At 43.9% G+C, this 26,028-nt stretch overlaps 1 protein-coding gene and 1 long non-coding RNA gene across 3 annotated transcripts in view; one reads left to right on the forward strand and one right to left on the reverse strand.

The window, feature by feature from the left end:
• The window catches only part of TMEM132D (transmembrane protein 132D), an 880,461-nt gene that overhangs the window by 386,074 nt on the left and 468,359 nt on the right, over positions 1 to 26,028 (reverse strand). The gene's annotated exons all lie outside the window — the stretch shown is intronic.
• Positions 108 to 24,300, forward strand: LOC144577702 (uncharacterized). Of its 2 annotated transcripts, XR_013522220.1 has the most exons (4): positions 108 to 481; positions 4,608 to 18,912; positions 19,254 to 19,344; positions 20,852 to 24,300. It is a non-coding gene; the product is annotated as an uncharacterized LOC144577702 (long non-coding RNA). The 2 variants fall into 2 exon arrangements; XR_013522219.1 differs by having other exon boundaries at positions 19,254 to 24,300.

Below are 26,028 nucleotides of genomic sequence, written 5' to 3' on the forward strand. Positions count from 1 at the left end.
AAAAGCTACATTTTCCAGTGTCTCTTGTAGCTAGGAATAACTGTGACATCACTTAATTGTGACATCATTTGGGTCAGTAAGATACAAGTGAGGAGACCACACTGGATAGCTTTTAGGGACAGCTCTTTGAATATGGCTTTTGCAGCTGATGTGTGTAATTTGCTCCTCAGTCTTCCACTTTCTTCCTGTCTGAAGTGTAGCCGTGATGGTCAGAGCCATGGCACCTATCTTGAGGGCACATGGATGAGAATCTCAGCCTAAAGATAGCAGAGGAAAAAGCCAGTATCTTCTCAGAATCTGGAATCCTGATTATTTAATGGAGCCCGTGAAAGAGCCCTGGAGACCCTTGAAAGTTTGTATCCAGACTACTTTCATATGAGAGAATAGTATTCCATCACTCAAGTTTTTAAAAAATTGTTATTTGGGTTGTCTGATACATGCTGTCAAAACTAATCACAGCTGCCACATGTATCATCAAAAGGTATGATATGTTCATATATGTAAAATTATATTTTATTTTCTACTCAAGTTTTTAAAACAGGATAATATAGTCATATTTGTATTTTCCAACCTTAACAGCAGCGTGGAAGCTCCTGGGTGCGGATGAGCACTGATGTGCAGGACTTCAAGGTGCAGCATTATTTGTGACAGTGAACATTCAAAAACACTATAAGTTTCCATCAAGAAGGGGCACTTCTGAGTGGTATTCAGACAGTTTACATAACGGAATACTCTTCAGCAGCTAAAGGGAATGAATCAGATGCGTTTGTATCCACATGAATAGATCTCAGAAACATAGTAGGAGGGATAAAAGCAAGTTTTAAAATATTTTAACACATCACTTACAGAAAATCAACCGTGTGCATTTGTGATTTTTCTGTAATGGCACACATACATATATATTGATATAAAAATGAACTTGAAGTATATACATTAGCCTTATCATAGTTACCTCCTCAGCTTGAGACAACTGAGGTAAAAGCAAGAATGAGATTAAAATGGTCTTTGGTTTACCTATAATTTGGTACGTTTAAGAAACAGAGTAAATAATGTATTTATCATATTTATACACAGATAAATTCCTGAAGATACATGTCTGTGATAGAGAATGCTCCACCACTAACCCCTTTGTTTCCTTTTACTTTTCATCATGAAACCTGTTGGATTTAAGCTGGGGACATGTCATCTAGCCAGAGTCCACATTTCCCAGACTTCTTTTTATTTATTTATTTTTTTTTGAGATGGAGTTTCGTTCTTGTTACCCAGCCTGGAGTGCAATGGTGCAATCTCGGCTCACTGCAACCTCTGCCTCCTGCGTTCAGGCAATTCTCCTGCCTCAGCCTCCTGGGTAGCTGGGATTACAGCTATGTGCTACCATCCATGCCCAGCTAATTTTTTGTATTTTTAGCAGAGACAGGGGGTTTCACCATGTTGACCAGGATGGTCTCCATCTCTTGACCTCGTGATCCACCCACCTCGGCCTCCCAAAGTTCCCAGACTTCTTTGCAGCCAGGTGTGGCTGTTGACACACTTGGGGTCAATGGAATGTGAGGATTTGAATCATTTCATGGAAGATAAATTCTTTTTTTTAAAATATATATTTTATTGCATTTTAGGTTTTGGGTTACATGTGAAGAACATTCAGGACTGTTGCATAGGTACACACATGGCAATGTGGTTTGCTGCCTTCCTCCCCATCACCTGTATCTGGCATTTCTCCCCATGTTATCCCTCCCCAACTCCCCGCCCCACACTGTCCTTCCCCTAGATCCCCCCCTGCCCCACAGATCCCAGTGTGTGATGCTCCCCTCCCTGAAGTTGAGAAGGAGGATGCCCTCTTTCTGCCAGTTGGGAAGGATGATGCCCTCTTCCTGCCAGTTGGGAATGGTGCAACTATAAATCAGTTTGAAGCCACAGGTTACGGATGACAGAGCCTCCCCACCATCCTGGAGCCCTGAATACCCCCACTGAGCACAGCCCTTCCACCTTCCCTAGACAGCTCCATGAGAGAGAAACATGCTTTGCCTGGTTAGTACCACTAAATGTTCAAGTCTTTGGGGTGTAACAGCTTAGCCTATTCTTGGATACGTACAATGCCTAAGTGTTCATAGAGATTGAGTATGAATGAAGGATCACGGCCAGTGATGACTTCTACTTTGCACATTCTCATATTTCTCAAATTTTAGAAATAAATTTTGAGAAATACCTTCTGACGTCACCAAATGTTGGTAAGGATGTGAAATGATGAAAATTCTCTTAACCTGCTGGTGGGAAAGTGAACTGACATGAACTTTTTGGAAAAATGTTTCTCAGTACTAAAGCCACACATTGCAACACAGTAGGACACAGACATCCCATTCCTGAGTGCGTACCTTCAGGAGCTGAATGCTCGTTTCTTTTCTTTTTTTACACTTTAAGTTATGGGGTACATGTGCAGAACGTGCAGGTTTGTTGCATAGGTATACACGTGCCCTGGTGGTTTGCTGCACCCATCAACTCATCATCTACATTAGGTATTTCTCCTAATGCTATCCCTCCCCTCGGCTCCCCTAGGTCCCCACCTCCCAACAGGCCCCAGTGTGTGATGTTCCCCTCCCTGTGTTCATGTGTTTTCATTGTTAAACTTCCACTTATGAGCGAGAACGTGTGGTGGTTGGTTTCCCATTCTTTTGTTAGTTTGCTGAGAATCATGATTTCTAGCTTCATCCATGTGCCTGCAAAGGACATGAACTGATCCTTTTTCATGGCTGCATTGTATTCTATGGTGTATGTGTACCACATTTTCTTTATCCAGTCTATCACTGGTGGGCATCTGTATTGGTTTCAAGTCTGCTATTGTGAACAGTGCTGCAATAAACATATGTGTTCATGTGTCTTTATAATAGAATGATTTATAATCCTTTGTGTATATACCCAGTAATGGGACTGCTGTGTCAAATGGTATTTCTGGTTCTAGATCTTGAAAATACATGTGCAGATAGGTGCAGAGAAAAGTTATGCTTAAGAGTCCCACACTGGAAGCAACTCAAATACCCACCCATAGAATAGACGATGTGTGCTGTATTCACGTGACGGATACTATACAGCAACAACAACACGAAAATACTCCTTTATGCAAAACAGAGACGTGTCTCCCTGATGTGATTTTGGTGGAAAGAAGCCAGGCATAACCGAGTATGTATGACATTAATATGAAGTCCAAAAACAGAGACGCAAGTCCCTGGTTTTAGAGGTCAGAATCCTTCTTTTCCTCGGGCGGGGGTGGGTCCTGGCTGGGAGGGGACATGTGGGCCTCTGTTGGAAGAAAGGGAATGCTTTTACGGTTCACAATAGCAAATACCTGGAACCAACCCAAACGCCCATCAATGATAGAATGGACAAAGAAAATGCAGCATACATACGCCATGAAATACTGTGCAGCAGTAAAAAAGAATGAGCTTGTGTCCTTTGTAGGGACATGGATGAACCTGGACACCGTCATTCTCAGCAAACTGACACAAGAACAGAAAACCAAACACAGCATGTTCTCACTCATAGGAAGGTGTTGAACAATGAGAACACATGGACACAGGGAGGGGAGCATCACACACTGGGGTCTGTTGCGGGGTGGGGACTAGGGGAGGGACAGTGAGGGGCAGGGGGGTTGGGGAGGGATAACACTGGGAGAAATGCCTGATGTAGGTGACGGGGGTGTGGAGACAGCAAACCACCATGGCATGTGTGTACCTATGCAACGATCCTGCACGATCTGCACATGTGTCCCAGAACTTAAAGTGCAATAAAAAAGAAAAAAGAAAAGGAATGTTCTGTACTCAGATCCGACACCTGGGTAAGTGACAGCATGGTATGTTCCATTTCATTGCACTGTACACTTATTGTGTTGTACATGAGAGGACACAGCGATAAGTAATTTAAAAAATATCCCTAATCACCATTCAATTAAGTGTTGACATAAAATTGCAACCAAAACAAGACCAGGATCACTGAGACATAATTTCACAGAGCAATGCACACACTCATCAGTCCTCTGTATAACAGGCTGCATGGAATCCGCTTTGAAGCTTTCTCACCGAAATTCTGTGCAGAATGACTTTGGCCATCTCTGCTGTCCATGATCTTCTCATTCTGAGCCTCTAGGTTCTAGGCCCAGCACAGGATTAAAAATATTCCAGTAGCCACCAGCTGCACACTCTCCTCGACAATCAGTGTTGCTGGGAGCCAGGTAGAAAGGGAAGTGAAGCAGGATTTGGGACATTGGGAATTACTGAATACATGAGAGCAGTGAGAGAGCCTCTGTTTGAACCAAATGCTCATATCTGGTAATGGACAAGTCCCAGTAAGAATGGCTCAGCGCAAACACGGGATGGCCAATATTCTGGTTACAGTTTACAAGGAGTCATTGTTTTCAAACATTAACGTAGTCCCCACCCCCTTTCTTTCTCTTTACCCCCTTTTTCTCCTCCATTCAAGCACGAACTATTCTCTTCTGTTCTCAATGTTCAGCATAAAGGTGAATGGACACACTGTCCTCCGAGCACTGGTTTTTTAAAGTGTGGTAGAGTTTACGATTTTATTTTCCAAATACCTGCTGACCTTTCTTTTCATAGGATTGTTCTTTCCTGCCATATGGAAATCAGGCTTGGATGTGTGCTTCGCTTTAAGCCATGACATGTGAGCGAAAGTGATGTATGGCATTTGGGGCAGCCGCTTGAAGGATATGGCATGGTTCCAACACCTCTGTTTTCCATGCTCCGCAAGACAAACATGTCCCCGACAGGAACAGCTACTTTGCCTCATCCCAGAATGAAAAAGAGGTGTCACTTCACTAAGCCTGACTGAGTACGGGCGTGCAATGAGGGCACAGCACTAACCTCTGTTGTCAATAGCCTCCGTGATTCCGGTACACTTGTTGCCTAAACTCACTTTTACAAAATCTAGTCCAAGAGGAAACAGAAAAGGCTCATGCACACAGAAGTAACAGATTGTGGAGTGTGCACGATAACACCCGAGTGGGACTTCCGGTTCTCAGGATGAAAAGACACTTCCTCAAAAGGGGCAAGGTTGGTATTTGAGAGGAAAACAAGGAGGGAAGAGAGATGGTGAGTGTCTGAACCAAACGGACCGTTCTGTTTCCCTGTGTTCCAGAGAGAGGATGCTAGAAACGCTGAAGAGACCTGGAGAGTGAGGAGCTGGGCGTTCCATGACTCATGTTCTACTTAGAGGTCAGAACTTAGAGGGGAAATGATCGCACGGTGCATGGAGGCAAAGAAGATCTTAAACAACACTGTGGAATTTCTCTGGGCAGGATGACCTAAGAGCAGAATACGCTTGTCGTATATCCTATAATAGCACGGGCACATCTAAGAGGTTGCTGGATTTGGAGGTGACTTGTGGATGGGAAAGATCCACAATGTAGAGAAACCTGTTCCGACCCACAGCTGAAGCCCAGGCAGACAAGATGCCTGCTGATGTCCACTGGCTACATGATGGATGCAGATACCCCTTTACCTCCCTCTGGAACACTCGTAATGGCAAGCCACGGGGATGTAGGGAGAGCTCTGCACACAGGCTTGAAGGGGGGGTGGCAGGAGGACTGTGTGGAAGAACCCAAGAGAATTGAGACTGATGTGCATTTGGCAACAGCGTGGATGCTTGCAATAGAAATGAGAAATAACCATGGAAACATTATGTGAACTCTTGCACGTGTGAGCTTTTAGACTGGATTTGCACCCATTATTATTGCATTTACCAGTGATCGTTGAGATCTTCACTTGTCCAACTTTGATGATTGCTTCGATGCATTCAATGACATGTAAGTCAGGATCTAGTCAGGAAAGCAGAGCTACCATCGAGTTTAACAGAGCACACTGAATGCAGGGTACTAGCTGAGAAGACGCTGCATGTTCACTACAATGTGCAAGATTGCACGCACACACCTGTATATGCACAACAATACCATAAAAACCTCCAGCAGTATTAGAAGAACTTGAAACCCTAAGAGGAACTCTTCAGGCAACCTGTAGATGGTGCATCTCTAGCGATGGAGGCAACAGGAAGGAGGTGATCTTACCCAAACTGGAAGCTACAGATGTCTGGGAGGAGCGGGCGTCAAAGCAGGGGGCACAGAGGAGATACGGCCACTGTGTGAGGCGCTGTCCAACACAGAGAGAGAGAGAAATGTCCTGACTTCCACTTTCTCCTTGCCCTTAAAGCTCCTAGTCTTCTACCCAGCAATCTCACTCCTGGGTATATACTTAAGGAAAAACAAACTGTTCTACCAAAAAGACCCCGGCACCCTTCTGTCCACCGCATCACTATTTATAATAGCAGTTACGGAACCAACCCAGGCGCCCAGCAATAGTGGAGTAAATAAAGAAAATGTCAGACATACACACCGTGGAATCTTACACAGCCATAAAAAATAATGAAATCATGACCTCTGCAGCAACATGAAGGCAGCGGGAGGCTGTTACCTTAAGCAAAGTGGTGCAGAAACAGAAAAACTAAATGATGCATGTTCTCGCTTATGAGTGCTGAGCATTGGGTACTCACAGACATGAAGATGGCGATAGTAGACTGGGGGCTACTAGAGGCAGGAGATAAGGAGAGAAGTAAGAGTTGGAAAACTACCCATTGGGTACTTATGCAAACTTCCTGGGTGACAGATTCAATTGCACCCCAAACCCCAGTGTCACCCAGTATCCTGATGTAACAAACCTGCACAGGTACCCCCAGAATCTAAAACAAAAGTTGCATAAGAAAAACAAACAGAGGCTGGGTGTGGTGGCTCACGCCTCTAATCCAAGCACTTTGGAGGCCAAGGCGGGCGGATCACCTAAGGTTGGGAGTTCAAGACCAGCCTGACCAACATGGTGAAACCCCATCAAAAAAAAGAAAAACAAACAGCCTCCTACCCTTGTCTTTTGTTGGCCAAATCTTTCCGGCATCCAGTGCATGAAGGAGCCTGAGAATGACACACCCCATTAGATTCAGGGCAGAGAAGGGAAGTGTGGAGAAGGGATATGTGAACACCATTCTGGAAACACCTGCTTCAACATCTACCCAGTTAATGAGTGCACTCCCTCTAGGGAGCAGGCACCAGGAATATGTGTTAATGGAGAAATGATGGACGTAAGAGCTGCAAGACTCTACCCTTTCCTGATTCTGAAACCTCAGGTAAGTCACCCAAGAGTCCACACCTCCTGAGAGATGAAGTTCACAAGTTAAAGGGGGAGGCCAGGACACCAGAGGTGGGTAGTGTGTGGTGGAGTCTTCTGAATCCATATTGCATATGCACCCCATTCTCCTTCCACCTTGTCACAGAGTATCTTGAGTGGTTTGACCAACACGGAGTGGAATGTGCTAGAAGTGGTTATAGTCTCAGAGCTCAGCAAAATCTAGACAGCCATTTATCGGATGAATAAGCTCAAATCCACGCCCAGCCTCACGTAACTCGTACTTGGATAAGATTTGGCGTAGCCTAAAACTGGACCAGAAGGGACTCAGAGGCATTTCACATATAACCTGGAGTCCTTCCAATGCCTTACCTGGATCCATCTCGGTGTTTGCAAGAGGGTATGGATGTCATGCTGACATGGTGTGCTGCCCAGATCACCCCTGTGGGAGGGAGGTGATGGTGGCTGACAACCTCTGAAATTTCCCCCAGCTGAACACAGCCACCTTGCCCAAGATCATGCTGCCTCCCAGGTGGAGGCTTCCTCCAGTCACTCCTCAGGGTAGGGTGGAGAGGCCAGGCACCCTTGCCTCGGAGTGGGGTGTCTTTGAAGGGTCACCCCACTCCAGAGCTCCCCTTGAGGTCAGCTGAGGCTGTTGTTGAAATTTGAAACTGCCTCAGACTTCAGCTCCTGCCTCTTTCCAATCCTGCCTCCTCCTCTCTTCCACAAGTCACTTCTAAGGGCAAAACCCTGCAAACATGCTGCACACCAGTCTCCATCTCAGAGCCTGCTCTCTGGGCAACTTCTCCCAAGACAAGTGTGTCTTTCAGCAGTGGGATTCCGAAGGCGAGCCGCCTCCCTGACCCCATCCCACACCTCAAGGTCTATATCAGTCTGTGGGCAACACAAGTCTCTAGTATTTGAACCATGAAGTCCCATTCTGATGTCATCAAAAACTGCTTTATATGCACTCCGATCTGATGATGAATATGAGACAGCAAAAGCCGAGCTTGGTGAGCAATGGCCTCAGCTGAGGAACTGCTACTGCAGGGCGTCCTTGGGAATCCTCTGCATCTCCTGCCTCCCGCTCCTGCACTCGTCCTCCCAGGCTCCGGTTCTGTCTCTCTCCCTTCCCCGTTTCTCTTTCTCCACTCCTTCCATGAGCATTTCCTTTCATCCCTCACTCATCTGTCTCCCAAAGTTAATTTTTGTTTCCTAAACAATGTCCTGCTCCATTTCCCTGCTCTCAGCTTCCCCTTCTCTGCAGTGCCGTCCCTTCCTGCTGCTGTACATGTAGTTCAGAGGATGTGTGTCTCTCCTTCTCAGATCCGACTGTGAGCGCTCAAACCAGGCCTGACCAATGCACGTGTTTCACAGTCTTTGTCCATAGTGACTGTTTTTTCGTCGGGCCATGTGTCCCAAATAACTGCAGTCATCAAAACTGCAACATTTAATTTTTTTTCTAAATTGACAAGGAAAAGAATTGCTTTCTTAAGAATGAGGGCACTGTAAGGCCACACACCTACGGCTATCTCGTCTTTGAGAAAGTTGACAAGCAATGGGGAAAGGACTCCCTGTCTAATGAATGGTGCTGGGGTAACCAGGAAGTCATATTCCGAATGTTGAAACTGGATTCTTTCCTTATACTGCAGAGAAAAATTAACTCAAGATAGAGTAAGGTCCTAAATATAAAACAGAAAACTATAAAAACCCTGCAAGAAAACCTAGGCGATACCATTCCAGAGTAGGAATGGGCAAAGAGTTCATGATGAAGACACCAAAAGCAATTGCAACAAAAACTGACAAAGGGATCTAATGAAACTAAAGAGCTTCTGCACAGCAAAAGAAATCACCAACAGAGGAAAGAGACAGCCTGCGGAATGAGAAAACATTTCCGCAAACTCTGCATTTGGCAAAGGTCTGACATCCAGCATCCATAAGAAACTTAAACAGATTTACAAGAAAACATCAAACAACCACATTAAAAAGTGGGCAAAGGACATGAACAGATGCTTTTCTTTTTTTGATTTTATTTAAGTTCCAGGGCACACGTGCAGTATATATGCAGCTTGTTACACAGGTGAACGTGTGCCCCGGTGGTTTGATGCACCTATGAACCCATCACCTAGATATTAAAGCTGGCACGCGTTAGCTCTTTTTCCTGATGCTCTCCCCACCTCCACCCTCCTCTGACAGGCCCCAGTGTTGGTTGTTTCCCTCTGTGTCTACGTTTTCCCATGAACAGACACCTTTCCAAAGAAGACATACACGCAGCCAATGTGCATGTGAAAAAAAGCTCAACATCACCGATCATTGGAGAATGCAAATCAAAACCACAGTGAGATACCATCTCACACCGGTCAGCACGGCTACTGTCAAAAAGTCAAAAATAACAGATGCTAGAGAGGTTGTGGAGAAATGGGAATGCTTATACAACGCTGGTGAGAATGTAAATTAGTTTAACCATCGTGGAAAGCAGGGTGATGATTCCTCAAAGAACGAAAAACAAAATTATCATTTGACTCAGAAATCCTGTTACTGGGTATATACCCAAAGAAATAGAAAGTGTTCTATTACAAAGACACATGCACATCAATGTTCACTGCAGCACTACTCACAATAGCAAAGAGAGGGAATCGACCTAAATGTCCACCAATGAAAGATGGGATAAAGAAAATGCAGTCCATATACATCATGGAATACTATGCAGCCATAAAAAACAGTATCATGCTCTTTGCAGCAACATGGGCAGAGCTGGAGGTCGTTATCCTCAGAAAACTAATGCAGAAACGGAAAACGAAATACCGCATATTCTCACTTACAAGTGAGAGCTAAATGATGAGAACATGTGGACACAAAGAGGAGAACAATACACACTGGGGCCTGTGCGAGGGTAGGGTGTGGGAGGACGGAGAGAATCAAGAAAATGAATGAATAGGTTCTAAGCTTAGTACCTGAGTGACTGAATAATCTGCACAACAAACCCCTAAGATACAAGTTTACCTACATAACACGCCTGCACATATACCCCTGAACTTTAAATCAAATTCAGTTAAATTTTATAAAGAGGTACTAGACGCTAAGCCTCTAGATTCTGGGGACTTTCTTTTCACTGCTTTGCATGTTTGCCTGAGACTGAAGGTAACCTAAAGGAAAGGGAGATGAAGGGGAGAGGTGAAATTATAATGTCATCCCATGAACCCCTGGATCCAGCTGTGCCTGAAGCCCCTCCTTCTGAATTTTCCAGGTCATGGATCCATTAAGCTGGCATAGGTTGGTCTTCTGTCACTTCCATCTCAAAGCCCTGGAGTTCAGCCAAATAAACCACAGTATCACCCTCCACTGGGAATTTGTATTCCTATTTGTTGCAGGTCAGGTTCCCAAGCAGCAGACTTTGAGATGCATTTATATGCAGGAAGTTACTGGGATAAACATCTGTAGGGGAACGGAGGAAGCAGAACAAGGTAGACGGAAAAGTCAAACTGTGATGCAGACGCAGTAAAGTCCTCAGGGTGTCCCTGGGGAGACTGAGCCTGAGGCGTCCTGCAGCATTGCTCCCTCCAGGGGCTGGGACTTTATACAGCTCTGTCTACCAGTCACTGGCTCAGAGGAGGGACAGAAACTTGGGCAAGGTGGCTCCCTGCTGTTGAGGGCAAGTGCAAAAGAGAGACTCAGGTGACAGGTGATAGGTGTTGGCTCTCAGTGCTTCTAGCAGCTGCTGGTGGAATGGTGGTGTGAGAATCTCAGCATTGAGCTGGTGGAACTGGGTGGTACACCAGGGCACCCACCAATGGTACACTGAGTCCTTGAGGACATACAGAAGGGAGCACTCTTGGAGGGAATGTGGTGTGACTTGGTTAGCCCTTCCATCCCTATCCCAGGAATATCGAGTATCCCTGAGAATACTGATGTCAGGCTTCGCATAGCCTGAACCCTAGGCATTGCGCATTGTAACCTCTGGAGCTGTGCATCTCATCCTCCCTGCTGTTTCCTGCTAATTCCTATGCAGAAACACTCTTGTGCATTCATTCAAAGATACGTATGGAGAATCCGACGTCTCAGGAGTTGGGGTCATTGCAGTGAATGAGAGAGACAAGATCTCTGTCCTTATGTGGAATAAAAGCATTAAATCCTTACACACATGCCTAAGTTTATTAATTGATTTTTAATGTCCACTTTGTCCCATTAACACTTCTAAAATCTCTCCTCTTGAAGATCTCAATCCTTCCTACCTCCTGAGCGAAGATGAATGATAAAGATACTCACAGCAGAACAAGGCAGCAGGAAAAACCAAACAGCATTGCTCTTTCCCATGCCATGGTGAGGGCAGGTGCTCTGTAAAAACTGATTAAAAGAGGGAAATTAAGAGCTGCTGTCAAAAATCTATTTCAGGCTTTGATTTTTCACAATTTCCTCCTCTCTTACTTAAAGGGGGAAAAAATGCTGCGGCAGTGATTTCTTCATTAGAAATAGCAATTGTGCCTGCCAAGTTTTAATCAACTCACCTGGCCGTGAGACCCGGCTGGCATTAACTGTCTTTAGGAAATAAATGCCTCAGATACGAAGCACAGTCTTAGCAAGCACACAGCAAAGTCCCCCAGTGGACCACACACAGCATTATCGAACCATCAATTCAAATCTACAGCCAGTCTGCAGTGTCGAGAACCTGCTACTCACCAGAGTCCACAGTGCAGAATCCGCCCTTCCCCAGCCCAAACCAGCCATCTCTCTCAGACTCTCTCCCCTCAGTTTCCCTGACACTGGGAAAGTGACTTTGTGGAGTAAAAGCGATTGCAGTCACACTCTCAATTTGCTTTTCCAATGACCATCCAAAGCCCAGCACTTCATCCAATTTCACTTTTTCATTTAAGAGGCTTTTCTATCTCAGGAAATTGTCTAGGTCAGTCTTCCCACTTCAGCCATTGTAACTGGCACTATTAGGCAAACAGAACCGTTTTATTAAATCGACTTGCTTTCTTTACCAATACATGCATTTTGAAAGGAAGCATGATTACACTACTGTTAAGTGAAAACTGGTATTGTTTGCAGTAAATAGAAAGAGCCCTACACACAACCAAGAAGGAAATAAAGCAATGTTATTAATTCTCACTACATACTGCCCACCGAAGGCTCTGCGTCCGGACTCTCAGTCTCCCATGAAGAATGAGGTAAGCAAATATAAGGATTTAAAGACATCTTGTATGGAAAAAAGCCTTTCTCCTTGAGGTAACCAGAATGATGGGGAAAAGAGCTGGAAAGAGGTTAACTTCCTTACCAAGAGGTTCATTGCTATCTAAGGGACGTCTGTGCACTGCACAAATGAGCTCCCTCTCTTTTGAAGAACGTTGGAGTAGTAGTTAAGCTTTTCTACATATGCACGGTCATTCTACAAACCAGAGTGTCTAATCAAACACAGTCATTCCACAAACCAGAGCGCATAGTGATGTGGAAACAGCCGTCGGGTTCCAGAGGCCTTGGTTCCTTGCTGACTCTACCGCTAAGGAGCCGGGTGATGCTGGCTTCATCACTTGGCCCATCTGGGTGCTATTTATCTGATTTGTTATAATCTGCAAAGTGCCCTTCAGCCTCCAGAAAACAGTGGAGTCCTTGACAACCAGAATTACGTCTTATTTATCTAGATCTTCAGGATGAGCATGAAATGAGACAAAGTCTGCAATGTTTTCAGCATAATGCTTGGCTTCGTGGATGCTCAGTGCAGCACGAATGAACGAGGGAATAGTCAGGGGACTGTTGTCTGTCTCAGCCACGCCAGGAAGCACCTCACGCATTCATCTTTCTACTCTTTACAATCACACAGTGTGGTGCCCATTATTTTTGTTTCACAAACGCAGAAACTGAGGCTTAGACTGCCTAATTATTTTTCCTTTTTCTTTTCTTTCCTAAGTTATGGAGTGTACGTATAGATTTGTACATAGGTAAATTCATGTCACAGGGGGTTGCTGTGAAGATTAGTTCATCACCCGGGTACTAAGCCTAGTACCCAGCAGTTATTTTTCCTGAAGTTCTCTCTCCTCCTACTCTCCACCCTCTGACAGGCCCTAGTGTGCGCTCTTCCCCTCTGGGTGTCCATTTGTTCTCATCTTTTAGCTCCCACTTACAAGTGAGGACATGCAGAGAACTTGATTTTCTGTTCCTGTGATAGTTTGCTCATAATGGAGTCCAGCTCCATCCATGTTGCGGGAAAGGATATGATCTCATTCTTTTTCAGGGCCGCATAGTATTCTATGGCATATAGGTACCACATTTTTTTTATTATACTTTAAGTTTTGTGGTACATGTGTAGAATGTGCAGGTGTGTTACATAGATATACACTATACACATGACATGGTGGTTTGCTGCATCCATCACCCCATCATCTACATCAGGTATTTCTCCTAATATTATCTCTCCCCAATCCCCCCAACTCCAGCTATCCCTCCCCTACCACCATATCCTCTGACAGGCCCCAGTGTGTGATATTCCCCTTCCTGTGTCCATGTGTTCTCACTGTTCAATACCCACTTATGACTGAGAACATGTGGTGTTTGCTTTCATGTTCTTGTGTCAGTTTGCTGAGAGTTTGCTGATAATTATGGTTTTCAGCTTCATCCATGTCCCTGCAAAGGGCATGAACTCATCCTTTTTTATGGCTGCATAGTATTCCATGGTGTATATGTGCCACATTTTCCTTATCCAGTCTACCTTCAATGGGCATTTGGGTTGGTTCCAAGTCTTTGCTATTGTCAACAGTGCCACAATAAACATATATGTGCATGTGTCTTTATAATAGAATGTTTTATACTCCTTTGGGTATATACCCAGTGATGGGATTGCTGGGTCAAATGGAATTTCTATTTCTAGATTCTTGAGGAATCGCCACATGTCCTCCACAATGGTTGAACTGATTTACACTCCCGCCAACAGTTTAAAAGCATTCCTATTTCTCCACATCCTCTCTACCATCTGTGGTCTACTGATTTTTTAATGATCACCATTCTAACTGGTGTGAGATGGTATCTCAATGTGGTCTTGATTTGCATTTCACTAATGACCAGTGATGAGCTTTTTTTCATATGTTTGTTGGCTGCATAAATGTCTTCTTTTAAAAGTGTCTGTTTATATCCTTTGCCCACTTTCTGATGGGGTTGGTTTTTTCCTTATAAATTTGTTTAAGTTCTTAGTGGATTCTGGTTATTAGCCCTTTGTCAGATGGGTAGATCACAAAAAAATGTTTCCCATTCTGTTGGTTGCCGGGTCACTCTAACGATAGTTTATTTTGCTGTGCAGAAGCTTTTAAGCTTTTAATTAGATCCCATTTCCATGGTACTGGTACCTAAACAGAGACATGGGCCAATGGAACAGAATGGAAGCCTCAGAAATAACGCCACACATCTCCAACCATCTGATATTTGACAAACATGACAAAAACGAACAATGGGGAAAGGACTCCCTGTTTAATAAATGGTGTGGGGAAAACTGGCTGGCCATGTGCAGAAAGCTGGAACCTTCCTTACACCTTATACAAAAATAGACTCCAGATGGATTAAAGATTTAATCCATGATGAGACCTAACACCATGACAACCCCAGAAGAAAACCTAGGAAAAACCATTCAGGACATGGGCATGGGCAAGGACTTCATGACTAAAACACCAAAAGCGATGGCAATAAAAGCCAAAATAGACAAATGGGATCACATTTTCTTTATCCAGTTGGTCAATGGTGAGCATTTACATTGATTCCAAATTTTTCAAAGACTGTAATAATAAATAGTGAAGTATATTTTAAAAGCATCTTTATTTTGAAAAACTTTGATCCTACAGGAAAAATAGAGAGGTTGATAGGATGAATGCTTGCCCTGCATGTGAACAGCCACGTGAGTTCTGTGGTGTTTCCTCATCTGATGCTCCAGGCCTAAAGTCTTTTGAAACAATTTACATGAGGCATATTCTTAACTTCTGCACTATATTTACTATTTGACCCAATGCCAGTAATGTATCACATATCAAATATTTTTGAATGCTCAAAAATTGTGAGACATAGGGGTGCCCTGGGTCTCTGAAAGAAACATAATGGCTCCCGGAATTCCACCCAGTCATCGGCGGTGAATATGATAAGGGTGAAGACTCTGTAGCTCTGCCCTCCTGCAGGCTAACTTCTTGCTTGCTTTTTTTAATCTTCTGGATAAAGTGAGATTTCATGGTTCATAATGGAAGTGGAGTATTGTTAAGAGAGAAGGCTCTGTGCACTGGTTTTAGGAGATCCTGAATTCAAATGTGAGAGCAGTCACTGCATTGGTCTTTGACCTGAGGAATACCGTGTAAGCTCTCAGACCCCTACCTACTCAATGATAACAATGAAAATAAACCAACTTCATGGGAATGCTTTGAGAATACACTAGGTGATGTACAGGGCCGTGCTTATTCCTGCCTGGTGTTAAAGAATGAATAATTAAGGAAGGAATAACCAAACAGTTCAGCTTCAAATCACCATGCGGAGTTAGCTAAGACTGTAGTGTAAGTTTCCACTAAACCCACTGGACTTTCTGAGCCTGCAGAGCAGAGTTCTAGGTACTGAGGAGCAACATATAGTAACACTTTCGGAATTTTGTAGGTCTCTTCTTGGTCGTGTTAGACAGAAATACGGGTACATGGAGATTCAGAACGTGAGCGTTTACTTGTCCAAATTCAACCTCAGATGGTGTCGAATACTGGGATGGCCATTCTCTAAACCATACAACACCAGAGTGATACAAGGTGGAATCATCAATGTGCCATTTCCTAGTGTCTCATGGTGCGAAAAATCTCAGCACACCAAAGGTGAATCCAGTGTTTGAAAATTTGTACGTTTTATACTGCGCGGTCCCTCAGGTAGAGCAAACTCCTTCCTCAGGTATACACATAAAAAATAGAGGCCCCACTCCCCAAACAGAAGCAGTGGCCTGCTCGGTGCCAGATGACAAATGAGTATGTGGGATCGGTCGAAAGTGAGTGCACTGGTCTTGTGGTCCGAAGATTTTCAAAAATGATTTGGACTCTAAAGGAGTTTCACTGTGGTTTTGATCTGCATTTCTCTAACGATCAGTGATGCTGAGCTTTCTGTCTTATGTCTTCTTTTGAAACGTGTCTGTTCACGTCCTCTGCCTACTTTTGTATGAGTTTTTTCCTGCAAATTTGTTTAAGTTCATTATAGATGCTGGATGTCAGACCTTTGTCAGAGGCAGAGTTTGCAAACATTTTCTCCCATCCTGTAGGTTATGTTTACTCTGCTGAAAGTTTCTTTTGCTGTGCAGAAGCTCTTTAGTTAGATCCCATCTGTCAATTTTTGCTTTTGTTGCGATTGCTTTTGGCGTCTTTGTCATGAAGTCTTTGCTGTGCCTATGTCCTGAATGATACCTAGGTTTTCTTCCGGAGTTTTCATAGTTTTGGGTTTTACATTTAAGTCTTTAATCCACCTTGAGTTAATTTTTGTGTAATCTATATAACAAATCCCCATTACATAAGTTTGCCTATGTAACAAAACTGCACCTGTACCCCTGAACTTAAAAGTTTACAAAGGAGTTTCAATGATGCTTTGATTTCACAGTCTAATACCATGTCAGCAAAGAGGCTACATGAAATGTCAAGTAGTGGTAAAATGCACCCTAGTTTCAAAAGAAAGAAACAAGCAGTGCTATGCTTCAAAGAAAATTGACATTGGCCGGGCATGGTGGCTCATGCCTGTAATCCCAGCACTTTGGAAGGCCGAGGTGGGTGGATCACGAGGTCAAGAGATCGAGACCATCCTGGTCAACATGGTGAAACCCCGTCTCTACTAAAAATACAAAAAATTAGCTGGGCATGCTGGCGCGTGCTTGTAATCCCAGCTACCCAGGAGGCTGAGGCAGGAGAATTGCTTGAACCCAGGAGGCAGAGGTTACGGTTAGCCAAGATTGTGCCATTGCACTCCAGCCTGGGTAATGAGCAAAACTCCGTCTCAAAAAAAAAAAAAAAAAAAAACCTTGACATTAATGTGCTGTTGGCAGCATCAGCAGTGAAACCAGGATTAGCAAGTTCGTTTGGATTCCTGCAACAGGGAACCTATGAGAGCCCATTCAGGCAATCAGTTAGCATCTGGAAGGGCATTTCAGTAACAAGATATTCCCATCACTTCTTACTGGGTCTCCTCGGGCTCCAGCAAGTGAAGTGTGGCATCTCTTCCTTCCTGATGCACTGAAATTCAAATGGAAATGCCCAATTCATGGGTTTCCTACAACTGCTGCCCTCTCAGAAATGCTCGATTCTGGGCTTCCTAAAACTGCTGCCCTCTCAGAAATGCTCGATTCTGGGCTTCCTACAATTGCCGCCCTCTCAGAAATGCTCAATTCTGGGCTTCCTACAAAGTGAAGCATGGTTAGGGTAAATAAAATGCACAGATGCTAGAAAAGAGTTTTTAATAAATATACATCAGAAAAAACCTGCCAGAATTTACCCAGCTGGCAAGTTAGAACTCTGACATGCAGGCATTCATCATGGCAGATGTGATTTAAAGCTTTGATCTGGGTGACTGCACAGCTGCACCCTTGCCTGCATGCATCTGGCTTTCTCGTGTGAACATTTCCCTGCATATCTGGTTCCTGCAGAACGAACATTAGTTACAGCTACTAGATGCTTTATACAGAAGTCTGGGTAGCAATCACAGGGAAATCAATCATGTAAATTAGTGAAATGTTGAAAAATAGGAGAACTAGCCTGTGAATAACCAAGCAAAAATCTCAGGATAAAGTTTGTAAAGCCGAAGATTAAATCTGAATAAGAAAGCAGAGGTAGAGTGGATTTATTAAAGATGCCAAGAACTAAAACCCTGGCCACAGAGGCATGCCCAAATTGGGGATATTCTCATGTAACAAGAAACCCAGTGAAAAGACAGCCAGGACTGGTATGGCAGCTTCATGATACCAAGAGAAACCCAGGCAGGAGGACAGGACAAAGGCAGAAGAAACATGGCACTGAAAACTATCCCTCTAGAAGCTTCACCTAGAAAATTCCACCTGCACTTGATTGGCAAGAACTGGGTCACATGGCTACAGTAGCTGCAAAGGAACCTGGGAAATTGACCTGGGCGCATTGCTACCTCTAACAGCGAGTAAGGATGAAGGGCAGGAAGGACGGTAGGCAGACAAGTAGCAATTTGCCATAGAGACATAAAGCCCAGGATAAATAGGATGTCTTAAATTTAGGTTCCTGGAGGTCAGTTTAAAGAGATGAACTGTTGCCTCTAAGCCTTGAATTCGTCCCTGGTCCTCATCTCCTCTGAGACACCATGCAGGAATCATGATAGATGACGTCTCCACACCATCCCATTTGGCCCATTTCAGAACAGTGAAGAGAAAGATTGGATTTTGCCTGAGAAAAGGGCAGTATGTAATTGTGCCTGTCTTGGAAAAAATAAATAGCATGCCAAACATCAGAAGAAAGGCATTTTTCTGTTAATTGTGAGGACCATTATGACGAACTTGAGTTTGACAGATTGAGAACCGAGCACTTCAAACTTACTTTCTAGTTGGTCAGTAAAACTTGGGAGCCCTCTCTGGAGAGGTAGCTGCTGTTTCCATCTTGCATATTTACAAAGTGATTCTGCTCACATGCCTTCCTCTTAGTTTCAGTGAATGTTGACATAATTGTTGCAAGGGCCTTCACCTTTGTCACAACTCATCTGTGACACTCTGGGAGTCAAGTCTACAACTGTCAATGCACAGGTAAGTTAAGGGGATTCTCAGGTGAGCACGTACATCATCCTACTGCAAACAACCTGGAAATTTGTAATTTGATAATTGGTTTTTCTTCTAAAATCTTTGTTGATCCATATCTTCTGGTGAGTATTTTTAAAAGAAAGGAATAAAAAAAAGAAGGAAAGAAAGAAGAAAAAAAGAAAGGAGGGGGAGAGAGACAGAGAAAGGGGTAGGCAGAAACTTGCTGATTTTTCTGCCAATTTAGTCTAATTTACCCCTCTCTGCAGACTCCCTTCTTGTTCAATAGTTAAATCAGGTATAACATCCAGATTATTTTGTAACATTTAAAAATTATCTTTGTATCCCAGGTTTTAGCATAAGTCCAGACACGTTGTGGATGTCTGGGCCATGGACCTTCCTGGTCTGGAACCTGTTAGGAACTGGACCCTGGAGCAGGAGGTGAGTGGCAGTGGTGGGAAGGAGCATCACCGCCTGAGCTCCGCCTCCTGTCAGGTCAGGGGCAGCATTAGATTCTCCAAGGAGCACAGACCCTGTTGTGAACTGTGCCTTCCAGTTGGGGCAATAAAGGGGCAGTCTAGGTTGCGTGCTTCTTATGCGAATCTAAGAGTAAATGCAATGTCCTTGAAAAAGCCTGAAACCAACCGTCACCTCCCTGCAGTCCATGGAAAAACTGGCTTTGATGAAATTGGTCCCTGGTGCCAAAAAGATTGGGGACCGCTGTTTTAGATGATCTCGGAAGGCATGCCTACTGAAGGAAGCCCACAGCTGCTTGCTTTTGCATCATGGGCAACTGGCTTTTGTCCATGGTGCCTCTTTGCCTGGAATTCCCTCCCATAGCATCCTATCTTTTCTAAATCCAAATTGCATTCAAAGAAAGGGCTAAGCCTTCTCCTTTCAACTGGAGAGGTCCTTTTCTACTAACAGCACATTTTTTATATTATTTGGTAACAAATGATAGAAACCCCACACTCTCTGAAGTCCAAAACGTAACTTATAAAGGGATTTATGGACATGTGATGAAAAACTCTAGTAGTGGCTGGGCCCAAAGGTTCAGGTTGTGTTGAGGGTGCGCTGTCTTCTCTTCTTACTTCACCTGTGCATGAGCACTGACTGCTGTGGGCAGCCCCAGCAGCTCCAGGCTCCACCTTCAGTGATCTTGGACCCAGACACTGAGGATGTCTCTTCTCTGATTGCTCCCCAGCAGTCCTAGAATTGAGTCTCATTGTCTCTCCTTGACTTGGCTTGTGTCATACGCCAACTCTTTGACTCTTGAACTAATCACTGCTACTGTTGTGTGTCTGTTGTTTGTGTGTCTGTGTGTAAGTCTGTGTGCGATACCCTGTTTGGTGTCACCTTGTTCTGACATCTTCCCCAAAGCTGGTTTAGTGACAGTTATCCCTTAACCAGATTAACTGAGAGTAAGAGAGGGGTGGTTTTCCAAAGACCAGTTGGAGTTATCTTCTAAAATGAGTACCAGGCAGTAACCACAGCAATGTTCACTTTAGGGACCGCTTCGCTTACACCATGGCTTATACATCTGTCTAGTTTGATTGTCCTTCTGCCCAGAATCTAATTCCTTGAGGTTAGCTTCTGTGCCCCATTCTTTGTTCCCTACCAAGTGCTAAGCAGAATGCACTGAATGCTATGCACTGAACTGAATGCCAGTTCCAAGCACTGCTATTGAGACTACATTATGGAACTATGGACAAGATTAGACTTCAGATTTAGAGGTATTGATGGAAGGCACTCCTCTCGGTATCCAGGTTCCATTCCCATGTTAATGGTGTAGAGTGTGGTTCAGGTGACAGATGTGGGACCCAAAGCCAACAGGATCAGTAAGGTCAGCGATGCAGTCAAGGTGGGGATCTCTTATGAGGCTGTTCCTTGTGAGAACATCCTGTGGGGTTTGTAACTGGCTTTAAGAATTCTCCCATTTTTCTTCCAGTTGGGGCAATAAAGGAGCCTTCAGATGGTTAAGCTAAGGCATCCTAGATACAATGATACTTTACAGGCAAGTGAACAATATTTTTAACAGCATGTAAAACGAAATGGCCCTGGAGTTGGTGTTTAAGTCAAGCTTAAGAAGCCTTGCCTTTGCATGTCAAAACAATAAGCACACTCTCTTCATAGATCTTTAGTTGTTGCATGAGCCAAGGACAGCAGGGTCTATAAAAGAGCAGATTCCATCGTAAGAGGATTGGCTTCCCATCTGTGTCTCTGCCTCTGCTCTCCAGATCGTCATCACTCAGTCCTGAACCATCCATAAGCGTCATTATAATCCAAGATGGCAGGCAGTCAGTCTGCTATTTCCTTGATGAACTCCATGGATGTATATGCTGGTAGTGACCTCCCATCTCTAGTGAAGGGCAACCAAATGCAAGTGGAACAAACCCAACTAATTAGCAGTCAACCCAGAGAAAGCTTAAAAAGGGTCCATAAGGAAATAAACACTCATGGTGCAGCCCAGTCTCTCAGGACCACATGAGGCACATCTGCAGTAGACAGAAGCTCAGAGTGCCCTTCAGTGAATACCTTCCAGTGTCTGGGCTCTGGCTGCTGATTCTGGAGGAGAAACTGCATGTATCCAGTAAGCATGCTCTTAGGTTCCAGCATTATGAAAGGGAATCCAAAGATAGGCATTTAAAGGCACGAGAATAAGACACCCAGAGCATTGAGACAAGAACAGTGCCCTAAAGTAGCAGGAATGAGCAGAGCTCTGGAGATAGACATCCTGGGTTCAGACCCCAGCTCCATCCTGTATAGGCTGTGCAGCCTTGGACAGGGTGCCTGACCTTTCTGAGTCTCCACTTCCTCAACTTTAATTAAATATAATTATAGTATTTATCCTATAAGGTGGTTTTGAACCAAGCGAGATCATGTATGGAGAATGATTGAGTTATTCTTTTAAAAAGCACAGATTTGAGGGGGAAGCACATAATGTATATAATGTGATCATAATGCAATTTGATGACAAAACATAAATGGTAGTAAAAACATGAAAGAAAAGGAAAATAGCTTTGGGAGAGGGAGCTGGGGAGCTATTAAGGAGGGCACCGTTTCATCAGGTATTGAATTATTACCAGGAATTCTCCATGGACAGAAAGGGAAGGAGGGGACTCTAGATAGAAGTTACAGTGTGTGCAAACGCATGGTGGCCTGATAGCATACCATGTGCCTTGGAAGAAGATCAGTGTACTTAGAGAGCTTAGAGAGTATGAAGGATCTTGTCTGGAGATGCTTCCAGTAAAATGGGCTTAGACCATATTATAAGAGACCATGTCTGATAAAAAGGAGGTTAAGCGATGTCCTCTGGGGAGCCAGAGATTCTCAAAACAGGGTTATACACTGACTCTGTTTTTTAATTAAAGGACAACCCTCCTCTTTATGTGAAGAGTAGACTCAACAAGAGAGACAGTGGAGGCAGGGAGATGATTTAAGTGGCTATTGCAATAATCCAGGCAAGGGGCAATGGGAGGAGGTGAAGAGTTCAGGAGATGTTGGTAGACAGAACCACATGACTGGGTGGATGACCAGGCAGGGTATTGGAGAAGTTAAGACAAAACCTTTGGAGTAAAAGAAAAAAAAATGGTTTTAGACTTTGGCCTTGCCACTTATTAATCACGAGTGTGTGTCCACTAATGCCATTTCTGTGTCTAATCTAGAGATAACTTTAGTGGCCCTTTGTCAGGATCACAATAAGAGACTATATGAGCTCAGTGCCAGGTACATGGACATCACTCAGCAAATGTTACCTGCTGTTACCACCAATTTTATTACTGTTGTTGTCATTATTTTAATCCAGTGACCACGGCTGGGGAGAGAGAACAGATGGAAGTTGAGTGTCAAGCTGTCCCACTCCTGGTGAAGCTATCTCCCAGGGTGCTATGGCCTGACACTGATTAATCCCAAGGAATTCACTTCTTTCTTATCGCTGACTTCCCAGTGCCTGCCACATTCTTCCAGGAGCAAATGGAACTGCCCCTCCATGTGGCTCTCATGATACAAGTAGAATAAAAACTGTTCTTTGTTCACAAAATTGAGAATCTGAGTTTGCCCCAGAAAAGGGAAGTGCCCAAATCACCAAGCCATACATAACCATGGCCTCTTCATCTGCAATCTTTCACCAATAAATGGCTGATGGAGCTGTCTTTTCTCTATAGATTCCTGATCCACCCAATGGTCATCCCAATCCACCCTTGTTTTCTCTCCTCTATGAGCTGCATCTCTCAGGTTCCTGGATTTTGTGTTTCTGGTTGGATTCAGCCAAAGGAAAATACCTGCAGGATATTAAAGAGCAAAGGAAAAGAATGGAGCATTGTCTTAGGCTTTTCTCACACTGCTATAAAGAACTACCCGAGACCGGGCACTTTATAAAGAAAAAAGGTTTCATTGACTCACAGTTCCACAGGCTGTACATGAAGGATGGCTGGGAGACCTCAGGAACCTTACAATCAAGTTGGAAGGGCGAAGGGGAGGAAAGTATGTCTTACTATGGCAGAGAAGGAGAGAAAAAGGGAGTTAAGAGGGAGGGTCTATACACTTTCAAACAACCAGATTGCATGAGAACTCACTCGCTATCATGAGAACAGCAAGAGAAAAATCCAATGCCATGATTCAGTCATCTCCCACCAGGTCTCACTCCAACACTGGGGATGACAACTGGACATAAGATTTGAGTGGGGACATGGATCCAAACCTTAACAGGCATGTATTCCCCACTTCCTCCCTGGAAGCATCGTGTAATCTTAGACAATAGCTGTGCTTCTCCATGGCTAGAGAAACACCTACTCGTGGGCATTCCCTCCAGGCCTCCAGCTCTGGTAGAACTCTGATGATATTGTTCTCTCCCCCATCCTTCCAGACACAAAGGAGACAGCTCCTCTAGTTGCTGGTGCCTCAATATCCCCTCTCGGGTCTTTCACGCTGCCCACATCTCTGTAAATGGTTCCTCCACTGAATTTTCCTCCACTCCCCAGCTGAGTGTCTCTTCTATTCTCTGCTGAGTTCTTGGCCACAACAACAATAAACAGGGCAAAAATCTCAGCTATGGTCACTAATCTTTGGGAGTAAATGCTCCCTCTCCGCTGCAAAGGCTATAAAAGATTAAAATAATAAAATAATGGTGTTGGCCTTTCACAAGCTAGCATTTGCCTGTATCAACGTGGGCAGAGATTTTATGTTTTTGTTTTCTTAGATGGAGTTTAACTTCAATGAAAATAATATTACAAGACACGAGCTAAACTCATTAAGATTTGCTGCGTTTTCTAAGAAAAGACCTTCTCAAATGGCTTAATCAGATATGTGTGGTCTGTTAAAATAATTACACAGTGAGACTGTGGGCATCACACAGAGAGAGAAATAGATCTGGAAAAGCCGCTAATGAAACTTGGTCCTAAGGGGATTTGAACTCACAACCTTCCAGCTAGGAAGTAAATATTCCAGGAAATTGGCAGTGGGCTAAACAATGGAATTCAGACGGGGCCCCTAGCAGGTGCTAAATTATCTCCCTGAGCAGGCTCACATTTGGTTGATGCTTTGAAGACAGGGAAGGACCACACACGTAAATCAGCTCTCGACTTATAACACGGTTTCAGACAGGCCCAGCTGAAGTGGAGAGAGATGACACTCAGCTCAGAGGTTGGTATAAAAGACCCACTGAATCTTGGATGTCAGAGCTGGAAGGCATCTCAAAAACCTCTGCCTCCACTCTCTCTATTCTACAGAAAAAGAAAAGCATTTTTCTCAATTACCAAGAAAAATCCTAAGGCTAGCTGAACTAGATTTGGAACATCACATGCTTCCAGAATAAGCACATCGGGGCTCTGTGCTCAGCGGGTTGTAATGGCACCAGAAACACTTCTTCCTTCTCTGAAGGTCTCTGTGACTTTCCCTTCACCTTGGCTCATGGTGAGACCCTGTTTGACGAATGTCCCAGGGCGGCTCAGCACTGCACCCGGAAATGAGGGCAGGGTGAGGCCTGGTAATCGCTGGGCTTTCATAAAGATCCTTTCTGCAGTCAAAATCAAGAAAGCATTCGTTTTGTGCAGTGATCAGGTTTAGAACCTCTTTCCTCTTCTGCACTGATTTCCTTCGACGAGCTTAACGATAAGTCATGCAAATTCAGCCACTGATCTTTCCAATGTTCATAGAGCACGGAGAACTTCCCAGGAGCTGTCCTAGGTCCTGATGCTGCGCAGGTAAGGAGACAGACAGTGCCTTTCTCTCATGAAGGCTCCATTCCAGTAAGCAAGACAAACCATAACAAGATGAGTTCTGTTCCGATGGGAATACTTATTTCAAACAATGAAAAAAACTGTGCCAAGAGGTATGCTAGAGAGGTGGTGGGGAGCAAGGCTCTTTTCAGGTTAGTGTTTCTCAATTTTAATGGATATAAATATTTGGAATTCAGAAAAGAAATGTAAATTCCTAGGAATTCTCAAGGAGTCATGAAATCATGGGTTATTCGCAAAATACTTTTAATGTTTTCATATTCTTTACTCACTTTTATGCATGTGTAACAGATCAGAAATATTCAATTAAAAGTTGTATTTACAAATATATGTAGCGTATAGTGAATATGCAAACACTGTAAAACACCAGTTTCTAGATAATGTCTCATTAGAATTTCATGTAAAGATTAGCAGCAATGCATAGAATTGGGTGTGAAAATTGCCAGTTTAGGGACTTGCTTGCTTCCAAGGTGTGTTATTTCTGATACACCCTGGAATGTGTATAAACTATAGTATGTGTGTAAGTGTATTAGCTTTTCTTTCATCAGCAACAATGACTCACTGTCGGTAGCAGACAAAGCCACCAGCAGACATCATAGTAAGGCCACAGCTGTAAGCAAGACTGACCCATGAAATCATACGGGTTCTGCTTCTATGTACTCCCGTCCCAGGGACCCCAAATGTTAACCTCAATGCTCCGTGACGTTCTCTGTGTTCCATATCCTTGTTTATTCACATGATGTCAATGGATTCTTTTGATCCAGAAACATATCTATGTGAATAGTTCAGGTTTAATTCACACTTGAGAACTGTCACATATCTCCTCAATTTCTCCACTGATTTTTCCAGGATTGGAGATTTGAAAAAGTGGGTAAGGTCTTCGAGAAATTTC

Source organism: Callithrix jacchus, chromosome 9 (assembly GCF_049354715.1).
Source record: "Callithrix jacchus isolate 240 chromosome 9, calJac240_pri, whole genome shotgun sequence".
Taxonomy (NCBI): Eukaryota; Metazoa; Chordata; class Mammalia; order Primates; family Cebidae; genus Callithrix; species Callithrix jacchus.